The sequence below is a fragment of the Pteropus vampyrus genome, unplaced genomic scaffold, assembly GCF_000151845.1.
Source record: "Pteropus vampyrus isolate Shadow unplaced genomic scaffold, Pvam_2.0 Scaffold566, whole genome shotgun sequence".
In the NCBI taxonomy this organism is placed as follows: domain Eukaryota; kingdom Metazoa; phylum Chordata; class Mammalia; order Chiroptera; family Pteropodidae; genus Pteropus; species Pteropus vampyrus.
The window spans coordinates 1,404,356-1,406,376 of NW_011889347.1; positions in this window are offsets into that span (position 1 = coordinate 1,404,356).

A 2,021-nucleotide genomic window follows, 5' to 3' on the forward strand; every position below is an offset into this window, starting at 1 on the left:
ATCGCTTACCTCTGATGGAGCGCTGTTCGGTAAAATCTCCTGAATTTCCCTGAGCCGACAGGTATCGTTCTTTTTTTTTTTTTTTTTTTTTTTAAGTTACCATGTGTCCCTATGGGATCCCCAATACTGGAAATGTAGCTCTGGTGTCATCGAAGCATCGTTAATACAATTATTAGTTGAATAATAATTGTAGCTTTTTACTGAGCACTTATTTTGCCTGGCGTAGTTATTACTGGGCACTTTACACTGAGCAAAGTCTCATAAATGACCTTTTGAGGAAAGTATACTTAGATTTCCACTTTATATATGAAAAAAAAGGTCGGAGAGTTTAAATGACAGTGTTAGAAAGTGAACTTGGGCACCATGTATTACAAAAAGAGCATGAATTGAAGCCAGTCAGGCTTGGGTTCAAATCCTGGGCTTTATCATACACTAGCTTTGTGCCTTAGGCAAGTAAATTAACCTTTCTGAGTGCATTTTCTCTTAACATATTTCAAGCTTCTTAACATTTCTGAAGCCTTCCATGATGTCCTCTTGTGGTACTTGTGCATAGCTGTATCATTTAGTAGGTATTTCAACCAGAGTGTAAACTCCTGAAGGAAGAGGTCACATTTTATTCCCTTTGAATTTCTAGGACCAAGACGTGTATATATCAGGTGGTCTACAATGACACATGAATTAACAATGTATGATTTATAATAATATTTACCAATTAGTTTAACATGAAGTTTAAATAAAATATTGGAGCAGTAGAAAGTTTTGAGTTTGCAGTTGGAGAGACCAAGATTAAATCTAATTTCTACCTTTTAGAAACTTAAGTAAGCTACTTTAGATCTCAGAGACTCAGCTGAAACATAGGATAATACTATTTATTTTCACAGTTGTAGTAAAAGTTAATAATTCTCTCTCTCTATTTACTGGTAAGTAGGAATCATTAATCAATGTTAGCTTTTATTATTATTGCATATGAATATAGTTTGTATAGAGTGCTACACAAATATGCTCATTTAACAAGTATTTACTGAGCACCTATAATACACCAGGTTTTAGGTGTGTGGCAGTCAACAAGAAACGAGTACCATACTTTTGTGGAACGTACATTCTGGGGCTGGATACAGAGTGAGTGGGGACACAGAGAATAATAGGTCAGTCTCAAGAGCAAGCCATTATTACCACATTATCAACACCATTCATGGTTGTTCAACACTGAATATTTTCGTGCTGAGCTTTCATGGTTTTGGCTAAAGGGTAAAGGATTTAAATTCAATGTTTTAAAGCCTACCCTTCTAATTCTTTGAAGGCAAGGGCCAACCATACTCCTTTTGTATCCCATAGCACCTGGCAAAGTGTCTGGGACTAAGTAAATGTTTGAATATGTTTGAACAGTTGACTTTCCTTTCTCGAGACCCAGCAACGTGATGTAGCTCCACAATTCTAGGTGTGGACACAAAAACATTTTTCTTAAAATGAGGATAAGGTTATGACGTATAATTACTTTTGATCATAATCATAACTCTTTATTGGGAGCTCACTATGGGCCAGGCACTGGCCAGGCAATTTACAGATGCTGTCTTGTTGAGTTTTTACCATAACTCTGAGATAAGTACTATTTCTCCTTAATTTTACCTATAAGGAGTTGAAGTTTTCATTGTGTCCATATAACTTGACTTAATATACACAAGCAGGAAGTGACTTTGGGAAGCATAGCGTAATAGGTGCTTAGAAGATGGCAGCAGTTGTGGTGAAAAGTGAATTCAGGTCCATTTGGTGGATCGTCTAAGATAGCTAAGAGTCTCAAGAGCTCTCCCAGCTCTACCAGGTGAGTCAAAATGTTTTGCAAATCTACGTTGTCTTTTCAAGTAATACAGTTCATTCTGCATTATATGAAAAGCGTACATTTTTGAGGCCAATTAAAAAAACTCTATGTAATTAGAATACAGATATGTGTCTAATTTGCTCTGAAAACTAACTTTTTCATTTGTATTGAAGACATTTAACAAGCAACTTGGTAATATTTAAAA